The sequence below is a fragment of the Anabrus simplex genome, chromosome 2 (genome assembly GCF_040414725.1).
Source record: "Anabrus simplex isolate iqAnaSimp1 chromosome 2, ASM4041472v1, whole genome shotgun sequence".
Lineage (NCBI taxonomy): Eukaryota > Metazoa > Arthropoda > Insecta > Orthoptera > Tettigoniidae > Anabrus > Anabrus simplex.
The window spans coordinates 956,758,787-956,776,230 of record NC_090266.1 but is presented as its reverse complement, the minus strand read 5'-3'; the positions used below and the strand labels follow the sequence as shown (position 1 = coordinate 956,776,230).

Here is a 17,444-nt window from a genome sequence, read left to right as displayed (position 1 = left end):
GCAGTGGCATCTGTAAACTAAATCTAGTAAGTGTTGAAAATTTACAGTAAACTATTTCTAGATAATTTGTATAAAATTAAAGAGTACTCATAAATATCACTACTACCCACTTCATGAATGTACCTTTTAGGTGTTAAAATGTACTGGTGAAGGAACTATGTTTTTAATGATTTTTTTTTTAAATTTTTTAGGTGCAGGTCATGGTTTTTCATTTTACACCTAAACGTATTGTATGTATGTACGTTCAGTCCGGCAGCACTTCCGCTGGTTGGATCCTCAACAGCTCTGCTATCAGCTGTCATAGATGGCCTAGGCATCACTGAAGAGGTGTACTAGGGAAATGAGGTGTGAGGTAGTTTCCCGTTGCTTTCCTCACCGAGCCAGAGTTGCTATTACATATCAGTCTGCCAAGTCCACTGAAATGCATCAACCGACCCTATGAGCAACATTTTCACACCGTTCATAGCAGGGACTGGCTGCAAAAGGAATTGGCATTACTAGCATTGCTCATACCTCTGCCACTTTCATATTGTCAAAGCCAAGGATAAGACAGAGACAAATCTATGAAAGTAACAAAATTGCTCTAGCCTATACCAGAAGACATAGTGCACTGTAAACACTACGTCCTGCCAGCAAAGGCATCTAAACATATTACAGATTTAATTTTAAGAACAACGTATTCTAACAAACATCACCATAACTCAAAGAAAGTACCTGATGGCAAGCAAGAATCAAACCTTTGTGGAAATCATTTGAGAAATGGGAAGCACACTGTTATAGGGTCAGATTGCAAAGGGATAGCCAATATCTAGAGATTGTTCTAACTTTGTTTAAATATAATGAAGTTAGAAAGTATGCCTGTGTTTGGAATCGAATTGCCAGCAGATAAATGTGAGTTGCATCTTCAATATGAGACATGAGTGAGATGATAATCTACGCAAATTGCAGTTCCCAGCCAAGCGAGAGCTAATATGTATTGCAAAATAAGGTAGTAGCATTTTGTTCCATATACCGTATTTCACGGCATAATCGTCGCCACCGCGTAATCGTCGCATCCTTTATTTTCAATACAAAAATCGGACTTTAAACCTTTAATTACATAATCGTCGCACGTCCAAATTTTGTTCACTAATCTGGTTAAAAGGTAAATGGAACTGCAACATAAGTTGCAAATGAATGCGCAATTTAAATACGTGTATGGTTTATGGGCAATTTGGCAACACAGTCATGTTTGCGACATGTTGCACAACGTATAAATAAATAATACCGGTATATGTACGACGCATGGCTTACCGGTAGGCTATCGGCAGTTTGACAACGTGGTCGCGAGACAGTGTACTATTTATTCACCACCTACATATTATGAGTTCCCATTTGAAATACGTAAGGCTGTAAGTTATCGCTTATCGGCAACGTCGCCAGGAAATACCGGCTAGGTAGGTTGAATGGACCTCGAACCAGCCCTCAGATACAGGTAAAATTCCCTGACCCGGCCGTGAATTGAACCCGAGGCCTCCGTGTAAGCGGCAAGCACGCTACCCCTACACCATGGGGCCGGCTCCTGTGTTATTGCGCACGAAGTGAAATCCAAGACGATAACGCAGATTTCCACGGAATTATTCAGCCGAATTATTTACGATGTCTCAGTTGTCATCGCTAGACTCTTATCTTACTACTACTACGTCATAAGTGTCCGGGCATGGGATGAAAACTTTTATCCAAGCAGTCAAGATAATTATTATCCAATGCTATTAAAGTTTTATTTTATAAACTCGTCAGTAATGTAATATAAAATCATCAATAACTGGGAAGAAATATTAACCTAATTACCATATGTTTAAAAGAAATTGAAAAAAATGAATGTTTGTTACTGACGTCTCGGAATACAGTCAACTATACAGTAGATTTACACCGCGCTAGCTAGAGCTCCGGTTTGCGAGCTTTGCGCAAGCGCAGTAGTGTGTCGCAACCAACGAGCTAAACTGATAAATTGTTGCATGCTTCCTTGCTGCCTAACAGTATTGGCTGCTCTGGAATGGACAGATCACAGATGCATTTATTTGTTTCAGATTTACGTGATTACTGTAGACATGTGTGCGTGAGAATTTAAGTTTTTAATTTGTGTTTTGGGTGTTTGCAGAAATAATAATAATAATAATAATAATAATTTCGTGTGGCTATTTCTAGCCAAGTGCAGCCCTTGTAAGGCAGACCCTCCGATCAGGGTGGGCGGCATCTGCCATGTGTAGGTAACTGCATGTTATTGTGATTGAAGATAGTGTTATATGTGGTGTGAGAGTTGCAGGGAGTAGTTCAAAGGTCAGTGTATGTTTCTTATATATATATATATATATATTCATGACTTTCTGGGTACTTCTCAGGCAAGTCTGTACTCTATGCAGATGACATTACTCTCATAATAGAAGATAAAGAATTAGAAAAATTAGAAAAATGTAGTTACTCAAAACAGGGAGAGGTACCAGGAGTCATTGGCACAGGAAAAAGGGAATAAATTGGTCTTAAAATGCAACAAAACTGAAGAAATTTTCTTTTATCTAAGCAATACAGCTAGGGAGGGCGGCAACAAGTCTATGAAATTGTTAGCAATCCATTTCAATCAATCACTACAGATCTGCATCTAGGGCAATCACCCAGGTGGCACAGGTTCCCTATCTGTTGCGTTCCTATCCTCTTCTTAAATGACTGCAAAGAAATTGAACATCTCCCTTGGTGAGTTATTCCAATCCCAAACTCCCCTTCCAATAAACAAATATTTGCCCCAATGTGTCCTCTTGAATTCCAACTTTACCTTCATATTGCGATCTTTCCTACTTATAAAGACACCACTCAAACTTATTCGTCCACCAATGTCATTCTACGCAAATATCTCCACTGACATCCCGGAACACACCACCCAGTTGAATACTTAGTCTTCCTTCTCCCAAGTCCTCCCAGCCCAAACTTTGCAGCATTTCTGTAACGTTTCTCTTTTGTCAGAAATCGCCCAGTACAAATCAAGCTGCTTTTCTTTTGTTTTTTCCAGGTCTTGAATCAAGTAGTCTTGGTGAGGCTACTATAAACTGGAACCATACTCTAGTTGGTGTCTTACCAGATACTTATATGTCCTCTCCTTTACATCCTTATTAGAACTGCTAAAACCCTCATAACCATGTGCAGAAATCTGTACCCTTTATTTACAATCCCATTTATATGATTACCCCAATGAAGATCTTTCCTTACATCAACACCTAGGTACCATACTTACAATGATCCCCGAAAGGAACTTTCACCCCATCAATGCAGTAATTGAAACTGAGAGGACTTTTCCTATTTGTGAAACTCTCAACCTGACTTTCAACCCCATTTATCATCATACCATTGCCTGATGTCCATCTCACATCATTGAGGTCATTTTGCAGTTGCTCACAATCTTGTAACTTATTTATTACTCTATACAGGATAACATCATCCACAAAAAGCCTTATCTCTGATTCCACTTCCTTACTCATATCATTTATATATATATATACAAATGAGCTGATGCGACTGGAAGGGTACCACACAAAAATTACCAGTAACACAGTTTGTTAATTTGTACTGCTTACTTTGGCCTTCAAGGTGGTACAGAATCTCTACTGTCTACTAACATTCCAACAATTAGCCTATTCTTTGTAGCATTTCGCACACACTACATAGCCACATGTCTTGCACTTGGCACACTCCGTACAAGACTTCCAGTCTTTCTATGAAGAGCAAACTCAACTCAAATTTACTTTCTGATGCACTTGTATCTTCAGTATAACCAGACGTCTGTTGTAAAAGTTGCTCATCATCAAAATTGCCCCCCATAACACAAAACCAACTAAGACCATTTAACAAAAATTATTACACTAAAAAAATAACCAGATGACTGTTATTTATAGCAGACAGTGTACGAGAATGAGCTGAATGCAATTGTAGCTCAAAGCTAACTGAAGAGTGGGGGGCACAGATAGTGGTCCAGCTCCAGGCTTCCAACGGCTGATACAGGAAACTGAAATTCTGTGTGTCTCGGGTCCCTTGGACCCATGTGTGATAGTTATAGGTTAAAGCCATCAGCAAATAAAAATCACATTTTAGAAGTGTTCCGAGGTATCTGTGGAACAGCAGATGTGAAAGAAGGTGCGGGCTGGAATACGTCTAACTACAAATCCGAAAGATGAATTAAAAATTTAAATAAAGGTTATATTTTCAATAGACAACAAAATTTAACAAATCTATACATAGAATTTGAAAACTTAACGAGTACAACAAGTCAACAGCTATCCAATAATCAGGTACAAGACCAGAAAATCAAGGATTTAGAGATAAATTAATGATCTGGGCTTCAAGCCCCACCTTTTACAATCTCTGAGCTCTCAGCTCACAACCACAAATTACCAAAGGGCAGAAAACCCCTCATTACATTGAGCACTTGCTCCCACATAGTAATGTCCAGCCTTCTAGAGGCACCTTTCCAAAACACCATGAAGAGTTGACCGCTCTCAATCTTTCAAGCCTATTAAAGGCCACAACAACTTTCGCATTGCCTGCCTCTCAAGGCACACTTACAAATGAACCGGGGTACCTTGTACCCATTCTACTGGGCCTTCAATTTAAAAAAAGGTTAATTTGAACGGTCCTAAATACAAAAGGAATGGAGGCGAGAACTTACACACTTATATGAAACTAGTTAAAAAAAGTGGCGCTAGGCCAATTCAACAGGGGCTATTCCCACACCAGGGAGGTGACTCGTATAAGAAAATTTTAATACGTTAGGAAAGAGAAGAAAATCGGTTATGAAAACGTAGTCACCTCAGATCAAAATGAAGGGGAGCTCGAGAGGGTAAGGCACTCTATCTCCGATTTACAGTTAAAGTAACATGAAAATTTTACATCGAAATGGTATAGGTTACATCAAAACGGTTTCGGACCTTCCCCGAAGATTAAACTGCTGAGCTAGAAAGAAATTAAAGATGTTAAACGGCCATTACCTTTTTGAAGGGCTGCTGACTGATCAAAGAGGCGCTTCCCGCCTCCTGCTATTCTTCCATACACTACCGTAAGCTAGATGTTGTACGAGTGGCCGAGAGACCAGAAAATCAGCAGCTTTTATACCCTTGTGGAAGATTCGAAGCCTTTCATGAATAATTAAGACACACCCACATGCGTTTATTGGTCGGGTAAATGTTACAAGTCAAAAATGAAGAAGAAACCTGTGATTGGAGGGAAATTAATTACAGAAATTACTGATTGGGTAAACTCAAAACAGGCGGAAAGAAAGGATTAATATTGCCAACCCACCAACGAAAGAACGAAATTTAGTAAAGACAACAACTTATGAATACAAAATATCTCCACCAGGGTGCATGATCATAGTTTTTGGTAGAGACATCTGTGAGAGAATGTCCACACTTCTTGATAATTAATAAACAAAAACAATTCGAAATTAACACAGTGACATCTTGAGATAAACAGTTGAATTAATTCAGTTTTAAAGTTCAGAGTTTCAGCAGTAGAGGAGTATTTTAAGGCGGAAATTCAAATGTGCGGCGTATAGGTGTACCAACCGGTACAGACCGACCCCCCCCAAAGTCCTTCCAAGGGGTGACACAGAAGGATGTTGAATAAAATTATTTTCCAAAACAAAAGCCCAAGTTTGTTTAACCCAACTTGAAGAAAATTTTGCTTCCCTGGTGATAGATTTGTTGAAGTACATGGCAGAAACATTAATAGATGAAATAGTTACTTAATGTTGAATAGAAGAATAATTTTGAAGAAAGAAAACATTTTTTTTCAATGTCCATTTGGTGGATGACTAGATAAATTCCAGACTTAGAATTTGTTTTAATAGTGAACAATTATGGAAAGTCATTTATATTGCAAAACATTAACGTGTGAAGCATTTATAAGCGATTATGGGTAAATATAGAAACTATTCTGCGGGCTTCAAGCTAAGCGTAATTGCCTTCGCTGAACAGCACGGGAACAGAGCTGCAGAAAGAAAATTTTCTGTGAGTGAAAAGTTGGTGCGTGACTGGCGGAAAGTAAAAAAACAAGCTAAAAAGCACAAACCCTTCTAGACGCGCGTTTAGAGGTCCTAAAACAGGGAAGTTTCCTATAATTGACGAAGAAGTGTTTAGGTACGTCAGTGAAATACGTAACAATGGCTGCAGTATATCATATGGAATGTTACAAATTAAGGGACAGGAGGTAGCGCGGAAACACAACATACCGGTAACTCGGTTTAAGGCGACTCGTGGGTGGATTAAGGGGTTCATGCGACGACACAATCTGTCAGTGCGAAGGAGAACAACACTAAGCCAAAAGTTGCCTGCTGATTACATGGACAAGATTGTAAATTTTCACCGATTTGTCATACGTTTGCGCAAGGAAACTTCGTACTTGCTTTCTCAAATCGGTAATGCCGATCAGACTCCAATCTTTTTTGATATGCCTCGCAACAGCACTATTGCGCTAAAAGGATCACGGAGTGTATTAATGAAAACCAGCGGTAGTGAGAAGTTGCGATGCACGGCAATGCTAGCCATTACAGCTGACGGGAGAAAGTTGCCGCCTTACATCATTTTCAAGAGGAAAACGATGCCTAAGAATATACAGTTTCCCCGTGGAATTCATGTACGAGTGCAACCAAAGGGTTGGATGGACGTAGAACTCGTGCTGGACTGGGTTAAAACTGTGTGGAATAGAAGACCTGGTGCACTACTAAAACAACCAGCTCTGCTTGTTTTAGATAGTTTCCGAGGTCACCTCGTGAACGAAGTGAAGCAAATTCTCACTACAAATAAGACACGACAGATAGTCATTCCTGGTGGCCTAACATCTGCTTTGCAGCCACTAGACGTATGTGTTAATAAACCCTTTAAAGACCACTTACGTCGATTTTACAACGAGTGGATGATGAGCGGCGATCAGCAATTGACGCCCGCCGGAAATATCAGGCGTCCACCCTTGGACTTGTTATGCTCGTGGGTGAAGAAGAGTTGGGATCTTATACCACCTGAACTAGTCTCCAAGAGCTTCAAAAGGACTGGGATTTCGAATGCACTAGACGGTTCCGAAGATGACGCAGTGTGGCAGGGAGACGAAGAATCTGATACTGGTATTAACAGAGGCGAGGACGGCGCATCAGATAGCGAAACCTGCGATAGCGACACCAAAGATTTGGAATAAATTGCGTACCGGTAAGTCCGCATTTCACAACAAAGAGATAATTGTTTGCAAGTGTAATATTTTAACTTTAATACTCAAATTAATGACAAATTAACTTAATACGTTCATTTTTATTTTCAGGTTGGAAAAACGTTCGCCGAATTGTTGCGAAAAATTATGAATTTTGTTTTAGACTATTTTAATTATTTTGATGTATAAACGCGAGTATTACGTGCATCTTAAATTTGTATCAAATACAATTTAGTTATAAATACATTTTTTTGAGTAATACAAATACTGGTATTAAATATTCATCGTATAATGGTCGCACCCTACAATTTTTTTCGAAAATTTTGGTATAAAAAGTGCGACGATTATGCCGTGAAATACGGTAACTTTCATTATTTTATGAAGAGGAAATAGATAGGTGAACCAAAATCACAAGTCGGACATATTGAGAGCGTTTTCAGATATCAGCTTTAGCCAAGTTCATTATGCCATAATTACAAGCTTGCCAATCAAATGCCAAAAATTAAAACACTGTTCAATTTACCAATCGTTATTGTAAGTGAGAACGTACTTGGAGAAGAGAAATCCAGAATCAGAAGGGAAGTACAAAGTTATGTGTTACGGTACTGGAATTTAAACAAGTGGGTTTTGTAATATTAGAAAACTTGTAAAGAATATCTATACAGAACCAAACATTGATATTTTCATTATATACAGGGGAAAAGATGTCTACCATCATGTATTAATCCTTAACTGTGTTCTAATCTGTTTCCAATCCATTTCCTCCAGTTTGATATACGAAAAGTATACTGGATTATAAGAGATTGTGGGAACACTACTTGCTGTTAGCAGCATTATAATTTGGAGAGAAGTAAGCTTATGAAGAAATCAGCAGAAGTTCATATTACATTTTTTGGTTAACTCGATATAAAATATATCCAACTTTGATTTATCAATTATGTGTCTAAAATGGTGATAAATGACTTTGTTTTTTATTTACTCAACAGTTAATTTACATATTGCCCATGGTAATTTTGTTTGGATATAAAATGAAACTTTCCTTGTCATAGGTACATTGACCTCTTCCACATGGCTGGCTCAGTTACCTCCAAAAAAAGGAGAGAGAGAGAGAGAGAGAGAGAGAGAGAGAGAGAGTGTGTGTGTGCACCATAAACTTACAGATCATAATGTGAACAAATTAAGAGACATTATCAGAGAGGGGCCATGGATGCCACTATGTTTGCACAGTAGAGAGACTGACTTGTCATACAGCAGTACAGAATCATTAAACTCTACCTACATACAAGGCCGTGCATTTAGGGGTGGGCAGCTGTGAGCTTGCATTAGGGAGATAGTGGGCTTGAGCCCCACTTTCGGCAGCCCTGAAGATGGTTTTCCTTGGTTTCCCATTTTCAAACCAGGCAAATGCTGGAGCTGTACCTTAATTAAGGGCATGAACGCTTCCTTCCCACTCCTAGCCTTAACTATACCATTGTCAACATAAGACCTATCTGTGTCGGTGCGACGTAAAGCCAATTATAAAAATAAAATCAAAATATATTTAAAAATGATTATACTCTTCAATTTTGAGATCCTAATTTGTCAGCCTGCATCAATTTTTCCAGTTTTGTTTTGGAACACTTTGAGGGCAAGGAGGAACAAGAGATATTGTTAACGTCAGATGAGTGTTGACTTTCCTTGGCAGGCTACGTAAACACTTGGAACTGCAGATTATGGGGATCAGTGAGCACCTGGATGTAGATTTTTTTCTTGCTTTATTCCTTTACTTTGTACATCATGAAGATTTTTGCAGAATGATTACGTTATTTGTTTGCTAAAATGGTATTGTTGAAAAGAGGCCACGGTCGCCTCCTTCCCACTCATATCCCTTTCCTATCCCATCGTCATCATAAGACTTATCTGTGTTCGTGCGGCATAAAACCATATTTATGTTTTTTTTTAAAACAGTTCCGACATGGAAATAAAAGCATTTTCAGACTCGCATGACAAATGTATCCTAAAAGTTTGGCCATGCCTTATTGTTACACTCTGTATAGAGAGATACTATTTCTCGAATTGCTGTAAATTTCTTGAGTTCTTTGCTGCTGTTATAATGCTTCCTTGGTTGCCTAGAACAGTACTGAATGAAGATATCCCTAACGGATGGATTTTCCCAAGTAAAACATCATTAAGAACATTTTACTAAATTCTATTTTCATAATCTCGCTTTTTATGTTGAAATCTGATCAAAATAGATATGGTAATACTGAGTGATCAGTCATTTTCGGCCTGCAATGATTGTCACCTTCAAATGACTGATGTGATTGCTTGCTTGTCAGCTTCAACTCTATGGGGCTTTTTACATGGGACAGAACAAACTTCTTTGAGAGTACTCTGCGACCAAGCAGGTAGATTAAGAACAAAGTGTGGTACTGTAGTATTAACTCTCTAAACCAACATTACTTATCAAATTGTATAGTCCCAATGTCACTTTGTTCACTCTTAGTGAGATTAAAGTTACCACAGAACATCATATTTATTAATTTATTTCCTATCAGGAAGGGTGATCCTAGGAGAACATCAGTACAATGTTGCTCGCTTTGTAAATTAACTTCTCCTCTCTTACCCTCCCTCTTCCCAGACAAAATATCATTGAGAAAATTAAAAGATTAGTTTGATTTGTTTTTTATTTGTTTTATTTTCATTTATTTGATTATTAAAATCAATCAAAGGCATTTATGTTCAAAATTGGGCTGCAGTGAGAATTAATGGCAGAATGAGTTCTTGGTTCAAGGTACTTTACAGGGGATAGACAAGGCTGTAATCTTTCACCTTTGTTTTTCTAAGTTTACATGGATCATTTGCTGGAAGGTATTAAGTGGCAGGGAGAGATTCAGTTAGGTGGAAATGTAGTAAGCAGTCTGACCTTTGCTAACAACTTGGTGTTAATGGCAGATTGTGCTGAAAACCTGCAGTCTAGTATATTGGAACTTGAAAATAGATGCAATGAGTATGGTATGAAAATTAGCCTTTCCAAGACTAAATTGATGTCAGTAGGTAAGTAATCCAAGAGAACTTAATGTCTGATTAGGGATACAAAGCTGGAACAGGTAGATAATTTTAGGTATTTAGGATGTTTCTCCCAGGATGGTAGTATAGTAAGTGAGATTGAATCAAGGTGCAGTAAAGCTAATGTAGTGAACTCGAAGTTGTGTTCATCAGTATTATGTAAGAAGAAAGTCAACTCCCGGACAAAACTACCTGCACACCAGTCTGTTTTCAGACCAACATTGCTTTGCAGGAGTGAAACCTGGGTGGACCCAGGATATCTTATTCATAAGTTAAAAGTAACAGACATGAAAGTAGCGAGTATGATTGCTGATGCAAGCTGATGGGAACAATGGCAGGAAGGTGTTCAGAATGACGACATAGAGGCTAAGGTACAAATGAACTCGATGGATGAAGCTGTACGCATAAACCGGCTTCGGTGGTGGGGTCGTGTGAGGTGAATGAAGGATAGGTTACCTAGGAGAATAAGGAACTCTGTTATGGAGGGTAAGAGAAGTAGAGGGAGAAAATACAACGGTAGTTACGCTCAGTTTCTAACGATTTAAAGATAAGAGGTATAGAACTAAACGAGGCCACAGAACTAGTTACAAGTAGAGGATTGTGGCAGCATTTAGTAAATTCATACAGGCTTGCAGACTGAATGCTGAGAGGTATAACGGTCTATAATACTGTATTTATGTATATATGTATGTATATACTAAATTCTTTCCCTACCGGGCGAGTTGGCCGTGCATGTAGAGGCGCGCGGCTGTGAGCTTGCATCCGGGAGATAGTACTGTAGGTTCGAATCCCACTATCGGCAGCCCTGAAAATGGTTTTCTGTGGTTTCCCATTTTCACACCAGGCAAATGCTGGGGCTGTACATTAATTAAGGCCACGACCGCTTCCTTCCAACTCCTAGGCCTTTCCTATCCCATCGTCGCCATAAGACCTATCTGTGTCGGTGCGACGTAAAGCCCCTAGCAAAAAAAAAAAATCTTTCCCTCTTAATTTATTTTCTTATTAAGTGATACGTTAATGATGACTAGGGCCCATATTCTTATGCAATTACATATTCCATTCCTTTACTTGTATACAACCAAAAATGAAAAATGTCGACGTTATTGTGTTTCATATATAGTTATACTTTGGTTTCATTTTACAAATTTTATTAATATTACATATTTTACATATTATGCGAAGAATGTAACATTTTTGTACATGTAAGCGGTATTAGCTTAATTTAGTAATGTTCAGTTTTTCAGTATCAGGGCATAAGGTCAGCAGGAAATTAGCTACAACAATAAATTGTGTAAAATAATCAGAGATTTACTGTGCAGCACGTCTGGTGGCCATGATAGTTAAGGCATCAAGTCTGTATGGTCTGACACCATGTTTAGGTAGTTTGAGTCCCATTTTTCCTGTGCAGGAGAGATGGTGGTATACAATTTCTAATCACTAGATTGCGTGCCCAAAGCCTGGATTCAATTTCAAATATCTCCATTGTGTTCATATGGGGTGAGGGCATATGACACTGTTGATGGTGGGGGGGTGAGGGCATATGATACTGTTGATGGTGATTCACCAGATAGATGGTGAAATTAAGCCTGGCCTTGTGCTTGCACCACGTTCCACCCCATCCCTTTCTACTATTGTGTGGAAATTGACAAAACCAAATTGTTTCATCAATCTACTCCTTTATATTAAAAATAATTTAATACATATGATACGATACAATAAGTGGTTTATTATATTCCCTTACAATCAACGAGCTTGACAATTAATACGAATCTCTTTGCCTCTTCTTTTCTGAGAGCAAATAATATGGGAAAACAAAGAATAAACCTGAAAATCTCCACATTACTCCCACCTCTTGATTAAAATCCAGAAAATGATACTGTCCACTGAAATAAATTTCACAGTATTTCAAATTGAACCTTTTCACTGGAACTAAAATGGCAGTTCAACTTCCTTGCCACTTCTTGTCATAACTTTTCTAGCAAGAAGGTCAGGGTTGACTGGATCACTCTCTTCCTCCAAATTTTTCAACTCTATTTCACTCAGTCTGAGACTATTACAAACTAGTAGAGGGTACACAGGACATGCCTGTATTACCAAGTCTTGATGTCGTACTTGAATAAAGAAAGTTTCAATTTTAAGGCTTGGCTTTGCCCATTTTTTCTCAATATTCTTCAATAGCTTCGTATTCATGTTCGTGGCTATCAGCGGAATTGAATCATCTATTACTAACTCAGAGATCTGATTATACACAATGGTCAGCTCATTGAACAATCTCTCTAATTTACTTCACTTCAATTTCGTTTCTTCATTATTGACATCACTCGATAATGCTTCTATCAGCTGATTGTAGGTCTTCGTAAATAGCTTCCTCTTGGCTATGAGATGATCCATATTGCTTTAACTGCTAATAACACATTAACCCATTAATGCGGATACGATAACATCACACGTGTCACGTCGGGGTCACCAAAATGTGAGGAGATTAACAAAACCGAATTGTTTCATCAATCCACTCCTTTATATGAAAAATAACTTAATATGTATAATACGATACAATGAGTCATTTATGATATTCTGTTACAATCAACGAGCTGGACAGTGAATATGAATCTCTTTGTGTCTTCTTTTCTGAGAGCAGTGCTTAACATTCTTTTCATATATCTGAAGTATTTTGAGTATGCCCTTAATTAGTTTATTTAATGATTTATCATACTTACTGTCAAAATAGAAAACAGCAAGCTATTTAAATTATCTAAAGCAACAATGATATATATCATATCAGTGTTTTCTGGGCTTTTAGGCCGTGGTCCAGGAGCATGTGATGGTCCCGACGTTTCACCAAAGACTGCGTTCGGCATTGTTAAGGGTTCCGACTGACTTTGATAGCAGCGAAGCTCTCAGCGGAATGAAGTGGTATTGTAATTCCATCTCATTGGTTACGGTACACTGCTCACCTATTGGACCGCCATGCTGGGGGTGGGGGGGAATCGCTGTTTGGCTGTTCTTCGGCCAACGGTTGAAGCATTAAGGATCCCGATGTACATCGGCCTGCCTTGGCGAAGACAGGCAGCTGATCACCTGTTGCTTTTCCTGTTCAGCCTCGGCCATCATGTCCTTCTGGATTTAAGGCTTTCAGAACCAGAAAACAGGTTTTGTTTGCCCATTCAGATTCCTCGTTACGGTTGAAGCTGTTGGTGTGCCTCAGTATTTTGATGCCTTCCCTCAGCCGGGCGTGATAAGACACAGTAGTTGACAGTACTTTGGTGTCGCTGTACTGTGTGTCATGGCCTGCTAGCAGCGAGTGTTCAGCGACTGATGATCTATCTGCTTGTCCCAGCCGGCTATGTCCGTTGTGCTCCTTCAATCGTGTGGCGATGCTGCGTTTCGTAGTGTCTGTGTACACCTGGCCGCATGGACTCTTGTAGACACGTACAGTGGAGAGAGGATGGCACTTGTCTTTGGCAGACCTAAGTAGTTCCTGGATTTTCTTCATTGGCCTACATATGGTTTTAACCCCATGGGACTCCAGTAGCCTCCCTATTCTGTCAGTTGTTTTCCCAATATACGGCAGAAAGGCTTTAGCTTCCGGCCGCTCCTCTTCTTTCTCCCTGGTTGTTGGACATCTGGGATGGAGTGCTCTCTGGATATCTTTATGGCTGTACCCATTAGCGAGTAGGGTCATATTGATGTGTCTGAGCTCCACGTTTAAGTGCTGAGGCTGACAGATTCTCCTCGCACGGTCGGCTAGCGTCTTAATCACTCCATATTTTTGTCGTGGATGGTCGTTGGATGTCTTCTGAAGATAGCAGTCTGTGTGGGTCGACTTGCGATACACTGTGTCTCCCAAGTTTTAATCGGCCATCTTCATTACCAGAACATCGAGGAAAGGGAGTTTTCCTTCATTTTCTGTCTCCATAGTGAACTAAATATTGGTGTTAATGCCATTCAGATGCTGTAGAATCAGCTTTAATTGTTCCTTTCCATGGCTCCAGATTGAAAGGTGTCGTCTACGAAGCGCGGCCACACCTTAGATTTCAGTGGTGCGGTCTCGAGAGATGTTTGTTCGAACGTTTCCGTAAAGTAATTTGCGATTACCGGACTCGGAGGACTCCCCATGGTGACACTGTTGATTTGTTCGTAGAAATTGCCATTCCACAGGATATAGCTGGTGGTGAGGCAATGGTTGAACAAGTAGGTAATGTCCTTAGGAAAAATTTGAGCGATGTGGTCCAGGGCCTCATTCACAGGTACCTTAGTGAGAGTAAGATCACATCAAAGCTGACAAGCAGGTCTTTGGCTTCTAACTAGATTTGTAGCACCGGCTGTGAAAGCCTCAATTGCTATACAACAATGATAAAGTTGTCCTAAAACATGGAGGTATTTAAAACAACTTTTAGTGTCTCGTATCATAATCATAAGTCATAATAAAAGGTATACACGAACATTTTTGTAAATTAATGCATTATTACTACTATTACATATTTTATGAATATTATATATTTCTCTGATATTTACTACATTTTTGTGTACATATTTTGCACTATGATATTGCATAAAAATCCAGGTGCTAATGATGATACTTCTCTCTTCGTAGTTTGGGAAACCGTAAGTTTACCACAATGATAATCTATATATTTAAAACACTAGGCTCATTTTTGTTACATAGATTTTGAGAGAACGGCTGAACCAAATGATATTGTGAAGTATTCCGACGATAGGTCTTGGCCTGTAGATTAACAGAGTGTCTTTAAAAGCATAAAAATTTATTGCTGTATATTTTTAAATTACTAATGAAAAATGTAGCATTCTGATTGGATAATCTGCTCGCCAGTACTTCAAGCCCATCTGCTAGTTCACTGTTCTAGTTCTAGGATGCGCTGCCTGGTATGACGTCTCCTCGCTGAAGTCTACATAACAGAGCGGTCAGTCGTGGGCTCATGGTTTGTGGAGAGTATTTCATATTGACTACACAAACATTCATCATCATATTCCAGCTCCAGTTTGCTGGGCGTGGTGTACTAGCGCTCACCATTTCCTTCTGTTAGGGTAGAGTTTCTGTTCCTCTACGTTTTCTCATTTGACATTGGATTTTCTACTGGTCTCTTCACTCTCACTTCTCTGTCACAAACATTGTCCACCTAATTTACTGTCATGGAAATCCAAAGGATTGTACCTATACTGTTGTTGTTTGAGTCATCAGTCCAAAGACTTGTTTGATGCAGCCCTCCGTGCCACCCTATCCTGTACTAACCTTTTCATTTCTACGTAACTGTTGCATCCTACATCTGCTCTAATCTGCTTGTCATATTCATACCTTGGTCTACCCCTACTTTTCATACTGCCTACACTTCCTTCAAAAAACCAACTGAACAGGTCCTGGGTGTCTTAAGATGTGTCCTATCATTCTATCACTTCTTCTCGTCAAATTTAGCCACAACAATCTCCTCTCACCAATTCGATTCAGTACCTCTTCATTCATGATTCGATCTATCCATCTCACCTTCAGCATTCTTCTGTAACACCACATTTCAAAAGCTTCTATTCTCTCTCTTTCTGAGCGAGTTATTGTCCATGTTTCACTTCCATACAATGCCATACTCTAAACGAAATTCTTCATAGATATTCTTCTAATTCCTATATCAATGTTCGAAGTGAGCAAATTTCTTAAGAATGGCCTTCCCTGCTTATGCTAGCCTGCATTTTATGTCCTCCTTACTTCTGCCATCGTTAGTTATTTTACTACCCAAGTAACAATATTCATCCACTTCCTCTAAAACGTAATTTTCCACTTTAATATTTCCTGCATCACCTGAGTTAGTACGACTGCACTCCATTACTTTTGTTTTGGACTTATTTATTTTCATCTTGTACTCCTCACCCAAGACTCCGTTCATACCATTCAGCAACTTCTCGAGATCTTTTGCAGTCTCAGATAAAATAAAAATATCATCGGCAAATCTCAGGGTTTTGATTTCCTCTCCTTGGATTGTGATTTCCTTTCCAAATTCTTTTTTGATTTCCTTTACTGCCTGTTCTATATAAACATTGAAAAGGAGAGAGGACAAATGGCAGCCATGCCTCACGCATTTCTGGATTGTTGCTTCTTTTTCATAGCCCTCAATTCTTTATCACTGCAGACTGACTTTTATATAGATTGTAGATAATTCGTCTTTCTCGCTACCTGATCCCGATCACCTTCAGAATCTCAAATAGCTTGGTCCAATCAGCATTATCAAATGCCTTTTCTAGATCTACGAATGCCATGTATGAGGGCTTTCCGTTCTTAATTCAATCCTCTAAGATCAGACGTAAAATCAAGATTGCTTCACGTGTTCGTACATTTCTTCTGAAGCCAAATTGATCTTCTCCCAACTCAGTTTCAACTTGTCTTTCCATTCTTCTGTAAATAATATATGTTAGAATTTTGCAGGCATGAGGTACTAAACTAATGGTGCGGTAGTTTTCACAATTGTCGGCGCCGGCTTTCTTGAGAATAGGTATAACATTCTGCTGAAAATCAGATGGTACTTCTCCTGTCTCGTACATCTTGCACACTAAATGGAATAACCGCGCCATGCTGGTTTCTCCTAAAGCAGTCGGTAATTCAGAGGGAATGTCATCAATTCCAGGTGCTTTGTTCCTATTTAGGTCTCTCGAAGCTATGTCGAATTCTGACGTCAAAATTGGGTCTCCCATTTCATCAGCATCAACAGCCTCTTCTTGTTCCAGAACCATATCATCTACGTCCTTACCTGATACAACTGTTGGATATGTTCCTGCCATCTTTCTGCCTTGTCTTCTTTCCCTAGAAGTGGTTTTCTATCTGAGCTCTGAACATTTCCTTTCTCTGAAGGTTTCCTTGATTTTCCTGTATGCAGCATCTACCTTTCCTAGGACCATACACCTTTCAACATCCTTTCACTTCTCCTTCAGCCATTCTTCCTTAGAAGCCCTGCACTTCCTATCCACTTCATTCTTTAATTGCCTGTATTCTTTTCTACCCTCTTCATTTTTAACATTCTTGTATTTTCGTTGTTCATCGATCAGGTCTAGTATCTCTTGAGTTATGCATTGATTCTTAGTTGATCTTTCCTTTCTTCCTAACATCTCTTCAGCAGCCCTACTGACCTCATTTTTCATGACTGTCCATTCTTTTTCTACTGTGTTTCCTTCAG

General features: G+C 39.1%; 1 protein-coding gene across 1 annotated transcript in view; it reads left to right on the top strand.

Annotated features, from left to right (window-relative positions):
• The window catches only part of LOC136864575 (lethal(3)malignant brain tumor-like protein 3), a 399,309-nt gene that overhangs the window by 233,922 nt on the left and 147,943 nt on the right, over positions 1 to 17,444 (top strand). The window lies entirely within an intron of this gene.